Here is an 18,388-nt window from a genome sequence, read left to right as displayed (position 1 = left end):
ATGCGAGGATAACTTCGACGTACTAGAGGGGTTAGCCCTGTTTTCAGTACGGAAGTCTTACTGTCGACTCACTAAGGATAGGCAAGATTTACATCAACCACAAAGATAATTGAAACCTATGGCTAATGCATGAAAAGATTAACAATGGAAAAGCCAAAACGAGTGAATGAGTGAAGTTAATTGATTGTGATTATGAAAATGAAGTCAAAGTATGATTAAGATTGATTCAAAGAAGTGTTGTGAAATGGAGTTTGAAAAAGAGTCAAGGACTTGGGTCCAGGTTTTTAGTTTGAAAAGCATGAAGATGTTTGCACAATATCTATGTCAAGTTTGAAATCAATGTGTGAAAAGGTTTAGGACACAATGAGGATGAATGGATGAGATGGATTGTAAAACTTCTCAGGAGGTTCACTTCTTGAAATCATATAGCAGATGATTCAAGTGTGTCCTTTGGAATAGCAATGGATAATAATAAACAAACAAAGAAGAAAGGCGGATACCGGATGCCAATCAATGGGCTTATACCAATCTCCTAAAATAAAACTGGATATCAGATGCCACTCAATGGTCTTACACTAATCTCCTCAAACAAAGAAACAAAGGCGGATACCGGATACCAATAGATGGATTTACACCAGTCTCCTAAAAACAGAACGGATATCAGATGCCACTCAATGGTCTTACACTAATCTCCTAAAACAAAATGAAACTTGGATACCGGATGCCAATCTGTCTGGACTTACTCTAACATACACAGTATGATCCTAGGAAAACAAATGCCAACTTGCAGGGACTTACAGTTGTATCCTCACATACAAACAAACAAAACCACATGTGATCATAGGAGAGCAAATGCCAACTTGCAGGGACTTACAGTTGCTTCCTCACATACAATCAAGTAAATGCATCAGGCAAAGATAAGATGAGTGGCCAAGGTGATGGTCTTATACTCACTTCCATATCATAGGAGCAATGGCCAATGGATGGTCTTACAATTGTCCTCAATGGGTAAACAACAATGATAATGTCACAAAGACAAATGAGATGATTATGCATTAATGAGCAATTAATGATGATAAATGCATAGAGCATACAAGCAAACATGTGCATATGAAGTAATCAATCAATCAATATCAAACAGCACACTCTATAGCCAAACAAGGAGGCTCACACAAGAGGGTTAGGCACTAAGGCCAACTGGAATAGGGTAAAAAGTTGCTCTTAACCTTGCCATTGAGAGGCTAAGGTGAAGCAGATGAAAAGGAGATGAGGGGTGTGCCTCATTGCTTCTATCCCTAATCAGGGAGAGCATTGAAATATCAGAAAGTGTGGGAGCTCAGAAAGATGGAGCTCTTTCCACATTAGACTCTATAGATCTTGGGTTTTGATCTCAATGCTACAACCATGTAATGGGAGCAAGGAGAAGACTCACTGAATAGTAGGGGATAGGTTGCTTATCCCTTTGATCTACCAATTGCCTTATTTGAAGGACTTTTCCTGCTTGGGACAAATATAAACACACACAAGCATTGCCTCTTAAGGAGGACTTCAGACAGTTTGCCCGGCCAAATAACAGGCCGGGTCTCCAGACTACATGAAGAAAGAGGGATTACCTCAAAGCAAATTGCTAAATAGCAAAGCAAGCAAGTTCAAAGAACTTAAGCAACTAAAAGGGTACCTGAAATAGTCCAACTAATCAGTAAACAGTTCAACAGTTTAAATCAAAAGGAAATGAATCAAACAGTTAAATCAGAGGGACCAATGTGCAAAGCACAAGACTCAAGTCACATGAGTCACACCTACAAAACAAAGGTTAGCACATGATATATAATCAAGCTCAATCAAATCTGTATGGTTTCTTTGAAGCATTGATGCTTAACCTGAAACAATGAACTCAACATAAGTCCAAAAGACCACTAGGACAAGCCTAGGGTCAAAAATAAGAGGGAAAGTCAAAACAGCAAACAATAGTCAACCAAAGTCAAGTTCAAACATTTAAGAAGCAAGCACAATTGGTTTCAAGTTTATATCATGCATCAACATCATTTTATAGACCAAAGAAGTCAAAACATGGCAAGAGGGAGCACATAGGAGTCAACAGCAAGACTTGGCTCAAACTCAAACATAATCAATTCCAAAAATTATGAAATAATTCATGCTCAATCACAATCCATAACATAGCATGCATATGAAATTTCAGCTCAATTGGATCATGGGAAGACAGTCAATTAAAATCAGGAAGTCAACACAAATTTAAGTATGCACAATGAAGGTCAACAAACATGGGTCAACTTCAAAAAATAATATCAAATTGAAAACAGATGAGAAATGAATGAGATTAACACCAATGCAAAGCTCAAGATGTCTAGTTATCATATATGAAATTTCATGATCATTCAATATGGTATGAGGATTTCCCAAATGAAATGGCAATGTGTAGCACAAAAAGTCAACATTTGACTAGGCAGGGAAGAAAATTCACAATCAAATGGAAAACAGCATGATTAAATCCCAGAAAATTCATACACAAACTAGACATGTAAGAGATCATTCATGCAAAATTGGGGTCATTTGGATGTAAGGAAGCATGTGAACAAAAATTGGGAAAATGCATATCATTCATGTAGCACCAAATGCAACACCTCACTTCAAAAATTTGTAACTCACAAACCACATATGAGAAATGCATAAACTCTATATGGAAACAAAGGTAAATGAGTCTAGTTTCACCACAAAAAGTTTCAGGGGCAATGGATACATCATGACAATTTCACAAAAGGAATGGCAAAATGTATCAATTATGCATACATGTTAGGAAACCAATTACCAATTAAAATCCAGCCAATGAAAAATTAATTAAAAATCATAATCAAATACTAGACATCCATGTGAAGATGATGGAAAAATTTTCATGATTTTTGGATGAATAATGAATGAGTTAGGAATTTTGTAAGTTGATGAAACAAATGAGACAACATGAGCAAAATAGCATGGAAAACAAGTCAAACAAGGGTCAACAGTGGCAATTTTGTAAATAAACATCTCATTAATCAAAACGCCCCGTTTTGAAGGGACACGGGAAATGTTGTGATTGGCCAGTTCCCAATGGAACAGTACACGGGCCAATGAGCATCAAATTCTGGGTTTATGAAACCCTAGGGTTTAACAGCAGCAATGTTCATGGTATCACCAACATCAAAACAACATTCGACCAGCATGGCAAACAGCAAGGTATTAACAATGTTCATGCAACATCACACAAACAAAACTCAAACACGACTCATGGAAAATTCTGGGCAGCTAGGGTTCATAAACAGGGTATCATCATCATCAACATCTAAACATGAGCAAAAATCAAAGTGCCTAGAACTCAAAATTAACCATGGCAATAGCATCAGCAAGCATCAGGCATCATGAATCCACAGGCCAATTGCATTGAAATACATGGAGCAGCATGCATCGAGCAAAAATGACATTGAACACAAAAATTCTTTTCCAAATATTTCATGCATTACTTAATCATTTCATGTGAATCGAAGCTCAACATACTCAGCATGTAAAGATCTATAAGGAACATGCAATGGTTTTAAAAAAACAAAGAATCGAAATACCAACCAGATTTGAAGAGCTGAATGAAAGTGTGATTTTCTGGTTGCTAGAGGTCGAAACAGATGCCCTCCCTGCTTTGAAATGATGGGTGATGAAATTTCCTTAGCTCAAGGATGCTTGGAAATAAACAAATAACGATTTGCCATTGTTGGTAGCTTGAAGATGTAGTGTTCAAAAGGGGGTTCCAGTCATGATTTAAGGGTTCAAAATGCTTCACAAGGTTGTCCAAATGATGAAGGAAGCAAGAGGGCTCGAGCTCCTTGAAGCTTTTGCTCAGAATTTTCTAAAATGCAAAAATGCAAGAAGGAGTGAATGGGAGTATTCTCTGTGATGGCTGCTGTGTCTTAGTCTCTAGGGTTGGCAAATGTCAGAAAATGCACTTATATATCACTGTTTTAACTTAGTTAATCAAGTGTTAAACCACATTAACTTAAATGAACCATTATGCATATTTGCTAATTTGGAAAGTATGGAAGTGGAGGTGTGAGTTTGTGGTCGAAATGGGCCTTTGGACAGGCTGCAAGTAACATTTGTGTTTGCTGTTTTTGGTCTGCTGATGGATTGCTGTCCTTGATTTGCTTATATGAAGCCATTTGCCAAATTACCAAGCTTGCATTTTTTGCCCATGGAGATGCATGTTTCTGGCCAAGTTAGGGCTCTAGACAAGTTGCAAATGATGTTTCCAAACATTTCCAATTGGCTAAAGGGTGTGAAAATCAATAATTCAAAAAGTCAATGGTTGGTCAAACTTGAAATGAATAAAGTCAAGGCCAAAAATGCCATTTTGAATGGTAGGGTTTTGGTTCATGAAATTTATATTTTTGGAAAGAGGAGGAAAAATGTGGTTTGTAGGAAAAAACCCCACCAAATTTGGCCTTATGGTTCATGAGATATGGCTCTTTGAAGTTCACAAATTTCTGAAATTGAATTGATCATATCTTGCAAACCATACATGGGATTTGAGAGTTCTTGGACTTTTTGAAAATGGGAGAACAAGATCTTCAACTTTCATGTTGGACAAAAATTTATTTGAAGCTTGTATCATGATGTAAGTTGAGGATCAAGAAGTTTCCATTTTTGGCAGTTGAAATTACAGGTCCACTTTCTATTTTGGGAAATTTCTGATTTTTCTTCAAATTCTTCCATGATGAGGTTGGACATGATATATGAGGCTTATTGGGACATGAATGAGCTCCTTCAGATCAATTCTATCCATCAAATCACTGATTAAATCCACAGTTGACCAAGTTTGACTTCCTGTTGACCTTTCTAGGGTTTTACATGATTGAAGCATTTCTGATGAATTCCAAACCCTAATTCCTTGAGAACTTGATTCCAAATGATGTCCCAAGTTATATGAACCTTTGATTATTGATCATGGTGCCCAAATTCTGCAAGAATGGCCACCATCCACTGCAATGACTGACTGTGGACTGTCTTTGACCTAATTGCTGATGATTGCTTCAACTGCAAGCAACAAGGTTAGACTGACAATATTTTGTACTTTTTGGTTAATAAACATATGAAAAGCAAATATATACAAATGCAAAACATGCTTGGTGATCAAGAACCAACTCACAAGGTAACCTACCCACTAGGAGGGGAACTAGGGCATGCAGTGATCCTTGAGGCCATGATATGATATGATATGGGCCATGAGGGATCTTAGGGCCAAAATTGGGGTCTTACACCTGCTTAAAGGATGAGATAGAGGCACCTGGCTTAACCTCTTCCACAGACTCTTGGACAGACAAATCTTCAACCTGGAGGATACCTTTGTCGAGCAAGGCCTGGATACCCTGCTGTAGCTTCAAACAACCTCCACTCTGAGTGGCACAATCCAAACAACCCTTCCCACAACTGGGGAAAACATCGGCCTTCAGCAAGCATCCTTTGATATCCAACAATGGAGTCTTCAACTTCAACACATCCTTAATGGATTTGGATTTTCCCTCTATCATGTTAACGTTCGCACCACCATGCTGGGGCATGGGATTGTTAACGACATTCGGAGCCGGTGCAAGGTCGATGGCCTTTGAATCTATGAGGTCCTGAACTACGTGCTTAAAAGCTTTGTAGTTCTCAATATTGTGGCCAGGTGCCCCAGAGTGGAAGCTACACCTAGCGTTGGCGTCGTAACCCACCGGAAGTCTACCAACAGGAGGAGCCAGAGTGCGCAGTTGCACAAGTTGTAGTTGTTGAAGACTAGAAAGAATCTGAGCGTACGACATTGGAAGGGTGTCGAAATGTCGGTCCATCATCCTTTGCCTCTGTTGATAAGCGGGTCTGTTACCCGGTTGCTGCTGCTGTTGATACTGAGCTGGTTGACGTTGTGATTGTTGTTGTTGTAGTGGTGCTGCAGCTGGAATGGTCACAGCCGCAACATACGGTTGCTGATGATAATTCTGAAAGTTATTCCTCCAATTATCCCTGTTCTGATAAGAAGATATGGCATTTGCATCCCCTTCTCTCCTCTTCTGTCCCTGAATGAACGGCTTCTTCACCCCTGATGAGGATCCACCTCCACTCTGGCTCTTATAGGTCTTTAGGTAATTCTCCACCCTTTCTCCGGTAGAGACCACATCTGCAAAGTTGGAAGCATTGCACCCCACCAGACGCTCCAAGTAAGGTCCAGGCAGCGTATTCATGAACATGTTGGCCATTTCCTTTTCCAACATAGGAGGCTGAACACGGGAAGCTGTATCCCTCCAGCGTTGAGCGTATTCCCTGAAGCACTCATTGCTTTTAAGAGACAGATTCTGAAGTTGAGTTCTGTCCGGAGCCATGTCTGCATTATACTGGTACTGCTTCACGAAAGCCTCCGCCAAATCCCTCCAGCAACGGATGTGGGCTTTGTCCAGCCTCATATACCATTCCAAGGATGCCCCAGCCAGGCTGTCCTGGAAGAAGTACATAAGTAGCTTCTCGTCGTCAGAGTATGCAACCATTTTACGGAAATAGGCTTGCACGTGAGTTTGGGGGCAAGAGTTGCCATGGTATTTGTCAAATATCGGGACCTTGAATTTCGGTGGCACCCTCACACCTGGGACCAAGCCCAAGTCAGCAACATCTCTCCCAGAAGGTTCTGTCCTTCCACTGCCTTCAACCTCTCTTCCAATCTTTTAAACATGGGGTCCATGCCAAAGTCTTCCTGAAGCAAAGGGAACTGATCATCCTGACCATCCTGAATAGGTTGTTGATCTAGGTTGATGCGCGGGATCGGGATAGGCCCCGGTCCATTGGGACCATTAGCCTCTCCAGCTGGAGGATCAGCCAACGTCTCCGGTTGAGTAATAGGGGGATCTCTCTGCACCAACAATCTAAGCTCCTGCTGTCCTTGAGCCACCCCTTGAACCAAATCCATGAATTGATTCATGCGAATCTTCATCTCGGCGAGCTCTGCTTGTAGGCTCTCCATTGCTCTCTGTTGATTCCTTCGGGTACCGTATCGATGAATGCCTGAGTCAGCTATCCTGCTAGTGGGACACCAAACAAACTGAGAACACTGTGGCGGTACCTGTTATGCAAGACATGCGGATGACTATGCAAATGCAATGACATGTTTATCAATTCCAAAGGTATTCTACCCCCTTGATTCCAGTCTCACATTTGATAAACAGTGTAAGAAAAGACTAAGCCGTTGATGAGAACCAAGAAAATTCCAACTAGAATCAAGTGGAAGATATAAACCCCACAGAAATGGATAAACATGTGTGAATGATTATGAATGAAAAATGATGTGATGCAAAATGATGTGAATGCAGTGCAGTGGCATGGGAATCAGGATTGCTGTATCTGCTTGAACATCTGTCAGGTTGCACTGTCTGGAGAGAAATTAAGAGCACACCAAACAAAGGTCATGGGATGGATCATGTTATCCTTAATATCAACCACCCATTTCGGCGGATTATGGTTTACACCTTATCAATACCCGAGTTTCATTGATATTAAGGATACCTAATCGGATCAACCATGAATCAAGGGTTTGTCGCAAGTCACGAGCATGGAGTTTAGGTTAAGAACCACCCAAAAGGAGTGTACTAAGGTTTAAACCTGCCAAACATGTTCTACAAAAAGGTTCCCATAGTCATAATCCCATCTTTCGGATATTATTAGAGGAACGACTACTCGTATTCCAACAATATTCTCAAGAGAGACTCTTATGAGTGTAGTATCGCGTAACAATCGTATCAAATCTTACATTTGAACGACTTTCGCACTACGTCCTACGAATAGGCCAAGATGGGTTAGGTAAACTAAGGTCCTTGGCTTCTTAGGTCTATATTGGAACAAGTAATGTCTAACCACAACTTACTTATGTGACATTATTGATCTCAACATGACCTCCACCAAGTGAATGGGCTTGCAAGTCAACTCGCTAAGGAATACTCCACACAAGTTGACAGGACTATGCCATTCTCCTATCTTAAGTGCACTCGAGTTCGGGTATAGAACTCATCTCACAAAGATCACCAGGCAGCCAGCCAACAGAAACAGATACAACAATGATATGTACACAATGTAATAAGGTAAAGCAGGTAAATAAATAACTGTACAAAAGCATGAACACCCAATAAACAAACAAACTACAAAAGCTAGGAGGGACTCGCTTAGGGAAGATGGACCAGCAAGAGGTCAACTTCTTAAAGTCCCCAGCAGAGTCGCCAGCTGTCGCAACCTGAAAAATACAGTGTGCGAAAAAACAACCGGCGAAAGAAAATGACAGAAGAGTCGCCACCGTGCGTTATTCATCCCAAAGGAGGGAAAGGAAACGCTCGAAGTAAACCTGAAAAGAGGAAAGGAAAAGACAAGGTCTCGCAACCAAATCTTGGGTTCGGGAGTCGGTTATGCGAAGGGAAGGTATTAGCACCCCTACGCATCCGTAGTACTCTACGGGATCCACTTTTGTAGTTCTTGTCTAAAGGGTGTGAGTTTATCTTGTGCTGTTTACCAAAAAAAAAGGGTTAAATGAAAATGACTCGCGTGGATGTCGCATCCACTGCATACGTATCTCATCTGAATATGAGAATCAGAGTCTTCGTAGCTCGGCTGACCTATGGGTTGGGGGGATGTGTGATCGCTAAGACATCGCGTCTTATGCCTACGTATCTCATCTGGAATGAGAATCAGAGCAAGCCGTAGTTCGGCTAACTACGGAGTTATGGATTGGGTTTTGGACGAACAACGTTACTACGCAATCTACCGGATGCTCGACCTTTGGAGACTTACTCGCCTGTAGTAGAAGGAGTAAACGTGTTGCTTTGGGTTTTAGGGTTTGGGATGCTCGAGGGCAAAAAGGCAGTCCTTGACGAAGGAACCGCGCTACATGTGGGGATATGAATACAAAACACAAAACATGTATCTCAAAGTAAAATGCCACCAAGGGGCTCAAACATTGCCTCCTATCGAGGTCTTCCAGCTAAGAAAGCGATAAAGTATGAGAAAGGGAAAAAATTACCACATGGATAAAGATCCGAAGTTACAACAATTAAAGGAATGGGAAACCCAGGGATCCTTCCAAGCTAAACACCATCAAAGAAAGTGAGTCAGTACAGGTAATCGGAATGAAACCTCTAGGGGTATCCCACAAATAAAGTGGGAAACCACGCAAGTTATCCCTGCAAAAGTCATGTGCCTTCACAAAAACTCAACAAAAGGGTTAGTGAAACAAAATAGGGTAACCAAGAGTTTCCCTCAAATCAAAATGTAACCACATGAATCATGCCCTTTCAATTCACAAAAAGCAATAAAGGGTAGGAGGCCTAAACCTCTTGTCAAACACATGCATCAAAAGGGTATCAAATTCACCCATAATACCTCATATATTTAGAGCATTCAAATTAAAGGCATAAAGATGATGGATATAGGGCAAACCTGATTGGAGAAGAAAAATCAAATGGCAGGGTTTGCTTGAGCTGAAAGTCTGTGAGTCAGAATGAACCTTTCAGAGTTGCCTGGAGGTTGCTGCAGAGTAGTTCCTAGGTTTCCTTCTCTCACTATCTTTTTCCTCGTGGTTTTGTTCTAAGGAAACCTCAGAGTACTTTTGCTTCTCTCCCTTTTTCTCAAGTGAATCTCCCAGTGTAACTCCAAGTGTAACTCCCTCTACTGAAACTTCAGTATTTATAGACTGATTTTCGTGGGTAATGAGCTCAAATGAGGGAGACCCAAGTCCAAAATAATTTGTTATATTTTATTTAGTTAATTAATTAAATATTTTTTTTTTGTTTTTTTTTTTTTGTTTTTTTTTTTTTCGTTTTCGTTTTTTTTTTTTTTTTTTTTTTTGTTTTTGTTTTTTTTTTTTTTTTTTTTTTCGTTTTCGTTTTTTTTTTTTTTTTTTTTTTTTTTTTTTAGAAAAAATGAAGGGTAAATTTTGGGGTATTACAATCATAGGAATAGGGTCAAAAGAGACCTTTTTCCTCTCAAAATTCTGTTGTTGTTGATTATCGTTGGTGTTGGCGTTGTAGTTGTTTGTTCTCTGTTGTGATTGTTGTTGACGTTGTTGTTGAATTGGCATTAATTGATTGTTGGAAAACACTGGAATAATGGATGAAACTTTATGATGATGTTGATGCGGTTGCAGACTTCTTCTGACATGAGGCCTCTTCTGCCTCCCCACTAATACTGCATTGATTTCACCTTCCTTCTTTCTAGCGAAATTGCCTCCGTATTTCTTGCTAGATGATATCTCTTCCTTAGACAAACGTCTTTCTCAGACACCCTCTTCTAACCTTATCCGCATGTTTACCATTTCAGTAAAATCACTAGGGGCACTGGCAATCATAAGTTCATAATAAAACAAACTCAGGGTCTTAAGTATAATCTTGGTCATCTCTTTCTCTTCCAATAGAGGGTTGACCTGGGCGGCAAGCTCTCTCCACCTCTGGGCGTATTCTTTGAATGTCTCTTCGTCCTTCTGAGACATCGACCTCTGCTGGTCCGTATTCGGCGCCATGTCCACATTATACTTATACTGCTTCACAAAAGCCTTACCCAAATTATTTAACATACGAACACTTGCACTATCCGATCCCATGTACCACCTCAGAGCGGCACCAGTTAAATTATCTTGGAAATAGTGAATCAATAACTGATCATTATCAGTTTGCGTTGACATTTTCCTGGCATACATGACGAGATGGCTGAGTGGGAAGGTATTTCCCTCATACTTTTCAATGTCATGGATTTTGAACTTCATCGGGATTTTGACATTCTACACTAGGCAAAGTTCAACAGTAGTCTTACCGAACAAATCTTTTCCTCTCAAGGTTTTCAATTCCTTTTGCAGCTCAAGGAATTGGTCTTTCATCTCGTCCATCTTCTCATAAACATCCGGACCCTTAGACGACTCAGAATGGTAGATGGTGTCCTCGATACGAGGAAAGGTGTGAACAACTGGAGGCGGAACAGACATGACCGGGCTAGATGCCGACATGGAAGCAAAAGTAGGTGCAAACCCTTCGAGCACAAAGTTCGGTGGCATTCCCCACGGGAATCCGACAGGCATAGTAAGAGCAGACTGACTGGCAAACATGATTGAAGTGGCAACCTCTGAAATGACAGTCCTCTGAGGAGAAGGAGTTGTAGGCGTTGGAGAATACAGACTCTGAGCAGCTAGTACAGATTCCATCATGGCAGTCAAACGAGCAATCTCGTCCTTCAACTTTCTGTTCTCTTATTCCAAATGTTCCATGATTCTCTGTCTCTTATGCTTGGTGATCTATGAGTGGTGAGATAAGTTCTAACCCGAACTTGAGTGAAATTAAGATAGAAGGGTGGTATAGTCATGTTGGCTATGAAGGATTGGTCCTGAAAGAGTTGACATGAGATTCCCCACTCAGTGGAAACCTCTTTGGAGTTACTGATTTCACACAATTAAGTCATAGATAGGCATTACTTTCTCTAATTTGGGGGTCCGAGAAGCAGAGGACCGTAGAAAATTTAACCCAACTTGACCTATTTAGGACATAGTCCGGAGACTGTTCAAGTGTAGACTTGATAACAGTTGTTACACGATACTACACCAAGACGAGTTTCTCTTGAGAATACTATGAGTTGATGAGTCAGTCATCCTAACCTATAGTATCGGATAGATGGGATCACGACTATGGGAAATTTTTAGAACATGCTCTACAGTTTTTATCCTTAGTAGACTCCTTGAGGATGGTTCTTAGCCTGACTCCATGCTCGTGACTCGCAATAAACCCTTTGATTCTTAGTTGACCCGATCAATCTCATCAATATTAATGGAACTCGGGTGTAGATAAGGTGAAAACCATAATCCACCAAAATGGATGATTGAACTTGATGATGCGTTGATCCATCCCTTGAGGTTTGTTTATGTTTAATTTGTGTGTGATCCCTTGTGTGTGATTGTTACACTCATGCATACATGCGCATCATAACATCCGTCACAACAATAAATTTTCAAGGAACTAAGGTCGTATTTGGAAATATTTTCAGACCATGGATTGTGGACGAAGGAACACTAAGAAGTACAATTTCAGATGTCCCGACTCGAAGGAGTTAAGGAAGCTATCATCCTTTATAGTTGATTGCTTGGATTTCAAGCAACGCCATGGGGAGCTTTTACCCGTATTGTCTACTAATATGGTTGAAAGAATTTAGAGTGTCTTGGTGCAGTTTTATGACCCCCTCTATTGGTGATTCACTTTCCCTGATTATCACCTCATGCCTACGTTAGAAAAGTATGCCCATCTCTTGGGTATGCCTGTATCTGATAAGGTACCTTTCAGTGGATTGGAGGAGATTCCAAGATCTCACGTCATAGTTAAGGCTCGTCATTTGAATAAATCTGAGATAAATGCTAATATGATGAAGAAAAGTAGGATTATAGGGTTAACTTATGAGTTTCTCATTAGGAGAGTTACTGCTTTTACTCAAGTTGGTAGCATGGACGCTTTTGAAGCCATCTTTGTCTTGCTCATCTACGGTTTAACATTGTTCCCTAACATTGACAACTTTGTTAATGTTAATTCCATCAGAATATTCTTGATTGGGAATCATGTTCCAACTTTGTTGAGTGACACGTATTTCCCTTTTCAATTAAGGAATTCTAAAGGTTGTGGAAACCTGGTGTGCTGCAGTCCTCTTCTGTTCAAGTGATTTATTTCGCACTTGCCTCAGATGCCAGTTTTCTTGGAGAACAAGCAGTGTCTACGGTGGTCTAAGAGACTTATGTATCTTACTAATGATGATATTGTTTGGCATGATTCTACATATGATGGCTTGGAGATTATTGACAGTTGTGGTAAGTTCTCTAATGTGCCTCTCATTAATACACAAGGAGGAATTAACTACAGTCCTACTTTGGCTCGTCGTCATCTTGGGTTCCCCTTGAGAGATAAACCTAATAACATTCAATTAGAAGGTCCATTCTATCAAGAGGGTAAATATCCCCATAACTTGAAGAGTAGAATGGTGCATGCTTGACATAATATTCATAGGAATGAAAGAGACGAACTTGGTCCGTGCAATTGTGTACTTTGGAGGCTTACACTACTTGGCTGAAGAAGAGAGCCTTGGAGCTTAAGATGCAATATGCTTGCGATAAACCTATGTATATGGTTATGGATGAGCCATCAACTCTCCCTAACCAAGACGTAGAGGAGTTGGAAGACACACTCGCCAAGATGAAGCAAGAAAGGGACCTATGGCAAGAGCGGTTCTATGATTTGAAATGAAAGCATGTGGAATTGCAACTTAAGTTGAAAGACAAGGATGCACTTATTGAGGTTCTTAAAGAGCATGCAGTGAAGATACTGAGAGAGCCATAAGATTTATTTTCCTTAGTATTCCTCAACCTTCTGGTGCTTGAAAGAAGGTTGTTGAACAACTCGTCCTTGACAAAGCTCAAATGAAGATGGCTTTTGAGTTAGAGATCAGATGCATCTGAAGGAATATACACCCTTGGTTAGTTCAGGTAATTCAGTTTCTATGGATCCTTAGGATGGGACTCTTCTTTTCCCTTGTATTTGTACTTTTTTTTATTTCCGAAATTGTACTCGATGTAATCCTTCGAAAATTTTATGAATAAAATGAGAGATTTTTTATGGTAAAAAATTGTTATTACTAACTTTTATTATTGATTATTGAAATATTTGCAAGTAGGACTTTGTATGTTCCTTGAAATTAAAATGAAAGAAAATACTGCATTTCATGCATCATTTGTATAACATGTTTCTTGCATTCCAGCCTTCGGATGTCTTATTGTTCTTCCTCTTTGTATCAGACAAGCTGACTCATCACTACAATACTCAAGATCTCCGCCTCTTGCAACTCCTCCTTAGAGGATTGTTATCTCTGAAGTTGTTTATGCACCAGTGCCTGTAGTTCCCGCTATTCAGTCTGCACCAGCTATGCCTGTCGGATTACCGTGGGGAATGCCGCCGAACTTTATGCCTAAAGGATATGCTCCAACTTTTGCTTCTATACCAACATCCATCCCGATCATGCCTTTTCCTCCTCCTGTCGTGCATGTTGGTGTAAGCCCTAGAGGCCAATACTTTTGGTACTTGTATCGAATTATTTATTAATAATAAAAGGCATTTTCTTTATTATGGTTGATTAATAAAGTCCCTAGAATAGATAGTCCGTTTAATGTATTAAGTGTGACTTAATCACAAGAACACATTAAACATAAGGGCACTGTTCTTAAAGTATCCGTAGTCGAGCTTTAATGTGAAGTGGGATAACATTAAAGCATTAAGACTATTATGTTTGTAGACTGATGATCACATCTCATGGATCATGGATAAAGAGTTATCAAGTCTTAAACATAGGTATGAATATTAGGAGTGATATTTATACCGGATTGACCCGCTATGAGAATACTATATAGAAAGTTATGCAAAGTGTCATAAGTTATTCTCATGGTGATAATAGTGTATACCACTCTTCGACCTGAAACCACTATGGATCCTAGATGTAGAGCCGAGTGCTTTATTGCTGATCCAACGTTGTCCGTAACTGGATAACCATAAAGATAGTTGATGGGTACTCCACGAAGCATGCTGAGGGACATGAGTGTCCTAGATGGAATTTGCCAATCCTGCGTAACAGGATAAATGTCTATGGGCCCAATATTGAACTGGACAAGGGTGACACGGTTTATACCTTGTGTTCAATATAGACATAAGGGCAAAGGGGTAATTATACACATAATTATTATCACATGAGGTTTTGTCAGATCACATGACATTTTCGTGACTTGGGTAGCAGTGATGTGTTGCTAGATACCGCTCACTGTTTATTATGTTAAATGCGTGATTTAATATAATTGCCAACGCCGCGAAAACCTATAGGGTCACACACAAAGGACGGATTGATGAGAGGTAGAATAATTAAGGAACATCGTAAGGTACGGTGTACTTAAGTAGAATACGAAATATGGTAAGGTACCAAATACTTAAGTGATTTTGGCATTTTATGAGATATGGGCCAAAATGCACTTAAGTGGGCTTTTTGGCTTGAAGCCCACACAAGTGGTTCTATAAATAGAACCCCTTGGGTAGAAGCATGGTAACTAACTGAGACAGACAACACAACTGAAGAGTTGGAATTTCGTATCTCTCTCTCACTCAAAGCCTTCATTCATAACAGCTAGCACTGCGATTGAAGGAATCCGTTCGTGTGGACTGAGTAGAGACGTTGTCATCGTTCAACGTTCGTCATCGCCCCGTGGATCTGTATCAAAGGTTTTGATCATTATCAGAGATCTGCACCAAAGGTTTGAATCGCCACAAGAGGTAACGATTCTATCACTGATCATACCCATTCGTAAGGATCACTAAATGGAGAAATTTTTAAATTCCGCTGCGCCTTGGATGGCTATTCTCCTTCAGTGCATACTTTGCCTCGTTGATCACACCGAATTACACTGTATTTTTGACTCGAATTTCACATGTTTATTAGGACTTTATTATCATTTTATTAGTATTATGCTCTCTTTTCTCTTGTTTTCAGATATTTAGCACTTTCGGTCTCTTTTGGAAGAAACAAAGCAAAAAGACCTAAAATTAGGGTTTTTCGGCGAAATTACACACATGGCGTTGCACATGGAGGCCGCTATAGGGGAAGCCATGAGTCACCAGCCCTCACCCAGGAGGTAACCGCCATGTTCCCATGATTCACCCCATTTACACACATGGCGGGCGCCATGAAGACATGGCAGGCGCCACCTTTGGAAATCACGTTCCTACTAAAGCCCACTAAGGAGAAGTTGGAGGGCACCATGGTCTTTACAAACTGCTGAGAATCTCTATAAATAGCTCATTTCATTTTGTTTTCTATCATCGAACTTAGTTTTACAACACTAAGCATATAATTATCATTTGTAATAGCGATAATCAGTCACATCGGGGGGTTATCGCACCATTGTGAGATTGAGTTGGGTCACTTCGAGTTGCTGTCGTCTTTAGCTTCAGGAGTCGGAGGTTTATTTTTGTATCAAAATCGAAGCTTCCGTTTGGAGCAGGTTCTTATTTATCGCTTTATTTATTTATTTCCCTCATCGCTTTTATTTTATTTATTTCCCACATCGCTTTATTTATTTATTTCTCGCATCTCTTTTATTTATTTATTTCCTGCATCGCTTTTATTTTATTTATTTCCCTCACTCGCTTTTACTTTATTTATTTTCTGCACTCGCTTTACTTTATTTATTTTCTGCACTCGCTTTATTTTATTTACTTTCCGCACTCGCTTTATTTTATTTATTTTATGCACTTTACTCGCTCTTTACGCCTCACATTCTAAAATAAACTTTTCATCATGATTAACACCGTTGTGTTCGTTTGTGTTACTATGTCTGGCTAAACCTTTTAAAGGTTAGAATGTAAGGATCGCGGTTAAAGTAATGTTTCACATATTGAAATCTGTAGAAATACTTTAAAGGCTGTTTTGATTTTTAACTTGAGTTTTCTAAAACAAACTTGGTTAGTTTTAATTATTCGAGGAATGCGAAAGCACCCTGGCTTAGTAACTAGGAATCTTTATCACTTTAAGGAAAAACTATTTTTGAAACTGTTTTCGGACACGTTGGTAGGTTTAAAATCAGTAAACTCCTTGTGTAAACTTTCCTAATCAAAATCACTTTTCAACTAAGTTTACGAGTCTCATTTCTTAAAAATAGGTTTACTACTTTAGCATTCTTCACACCTTTTATAAGTGACAATAAAAGGCCTTAATTTAAGGGTAAACCCGGTTCTGAATACGCGAAAGTGACAGTTCCCGTTAAATGGATTCTTTCAAGAGTAGAAAATATTGCCTTATAAGTAGTTCTATTTAGAAAATCGAAACATCACTTAACTGACGTGAATTACATTCAACCTGTCTTTACCTGCTTACCATTATTTTGCAAACCCAATATCTCTTTTATACCGCCTTAGATAAACACCGTAATGATAGTATTCGATAGATTGATGATTGGTCTCTGTGGGATCGATATTCTTTTATATTACTTTGACGTTATTCGTGCACTTGCGAATCACAGCGAACAAGTTTTTGGCGCCGTTGCCGGGGACCAACTTCGTCAAATTTTGTACCCTGTTGTTACACCGTATAGACTAAGGCATTATTAGCCGGTAAATGCGAAGAACCCATAGTACCGAAAATTTAGTAGTTCCTTTAGTGGAACCCGAACGTTATACTCGTACACGCCTCTTACTCATCCGAATTAAGAAAGCTATGGCCGAGAATCGCGATAGGCGACTTCTTAAGGAATTTGCCCAACCCTCTGATGAGGAACCTAGTTCGAGTATAGTAAACCCCCTTATACCTGCTAATAACTTCGAACTAAAACCGTATTTGTTGCAATTAGTGCAACAAAACCAATACGCGGGTCTCACTACAGAGAACCCGAATCAACATTTAAAAGTTTTTATCCAAATAGCCGACACCTTTAAGTCTAACGGTGCTTCACCCGATGCGATCCGTTTAAGATTATTTCCTTTCTCCCTCAGGGATAGAGCACGTTCATGGCTAGATTCACTTCCAGCTAATTCAATAACTACCTGGGAAGACCTTAGGAGAGTATTCCTTGCTAGATATTTCCCCCCTAGTAAGACTGCTGTTCTTCGGAACCAAATAACTTGATTTGCTCAAAACCAAGGAGAATCGCTTTTCGAAGCTTGGGAGAGATATAAAGAGCTGTTAAGAGTCTGCCCACACCATGGCCTAGAACAATGGTTGATCGTTCATACCTTATACAATGGACTCCATTATAACACCAAGATGAGCATCGACGCTGCCGCAGGAGGCGCGCTGATGAACAAACCTTATCCAGAAGCTTGTGACCTAATTGAGGATATGAACCAAAACCATTATCAATGGGGAACCGAACGAGCATCAATGGAGAAAAAGGAGACCCAAGGTGGAATACATGAGGTTAGCTCTCTAGACATGATGCAGGCGAAAATGGATGCTTTAGCCCTTAGGATCGAACATATGTCTACAAACACTAACACCGTAGCAGTAGTCCACACAGAGTGCGAACTCTGTGGATCTAAAGGACACGAATCGGCGGAGTGTAACCTTTTGAACGAACTAAATATCGACCAAGTGAATTACGCCCAAGGTAACCCATTTTCAAACACTTACAACCCTGGATGGAAGAATCATCCAAATTTCTCTTATAGAAACCAGAACCCTATCCAAAATAATGCACCTCAGAGACCGCAAGGTTATCAAGCCCAAAAATCAAATCAACCTATGCAAGCTGTGCCGCAGAAGTCTAACCTTGAGAAGATTATGGAAAGCTTTA

General features: G+C 39.9%; 1 non-coding gene across 1 annotated transcript; it reads right to left on the bottom strand.

Moving 5' to 3' along the window:
* Nucleotides 1–17,697: 17,697 nt before the first annotated feature.
* On the bottom strand, nt 17,698–17,804 carry LOC127124173 (small nucleolar RNA R71). Its single transcript, XR_007803800.1, has one exon. It is a non-coding gene; the product is annotated as a small nucleolar RNA R71 (small nucleolar RNA).
* Between the last annotated feature and the right edge of the window lie 584 nt (nt 17,805–18,388).

This window comes from Lathyrus oleraceus, chromosome 2 (assembly GCF_024323335.1).
Source record: "Lathyrus oleraceus cultivar Zhongwan6 chromosome 2, CAAS_Psat_ZW6_1.0, whole genome shotgun sequence".
Lineage (NCBI taxonomy): Eukaryota > Viridiplantae > Streptophyta > Magnoliopsida > Fabales > Fabaceae > Lathyrus > Lathyrus oleraceus.
Note: the sequence above shows the minus strand (reverse complement) of the source record. Positions and strands in the feature narration are given on the sequence as shown.